This window comes from Hippocampus comes, unplaced genomic scaffold (genome assembly GCF_001891065.2).
Source record: "Hippocampus comes isolate QL1 unplaced genomic scaffold, H_comes_QL1_v1.1 scaffold498, whole genome shotgun sequence".
Lineage (NCBI taxonomy): Eukaryota > Metazoa > Chordata > Actinopteri > Syngnathiformes > Syngnathidae > Hippocampus > Hippocampus comes.
Genome location: NW_017805154.1, coordinates 834 through 1,273, shown reverse-complemented (window position 1 = coordinate 1,273; position 440 = coordinate 834).

Sequence of the window (440 nt, the reverse complement as noted above, 5' to 3'; positions counted from 1 at the left end):
AAGTAAAAAAAAAAAAAAAAAAAAATCGGGAAATTAAAATTATACCAGAAACACGACCGGACAAAAACGGCTTTCAACATTAGCTTCCATGTCGATAGAAAAGGACTTGCTAATGGACCTGAAAAGTGTACAACACAGCCACTGTAGTGTTCCTGAGATAAGAAAGGAGGATCGACTTTATTTTCAAATAAGCAGACGCTGTGAGAACTACATTGGTGAGTCAATGAATTTTATTTTACATTTTTTCTTGTCATTTTATTTCGTTAGGATTACATTCATGGTAACAAAATAAAATGACAAAGATACAAACATGTATCAAATAAATCTGCTCACCTGCAATATATAATGGCGTATTGTAGTCACCTTCGTGCACGGAAGTTCGTTCAATCTCAGCTGTTAGTCAGCAAATCAGACCACGAGTCTCAGACTCGTGTTTTGTA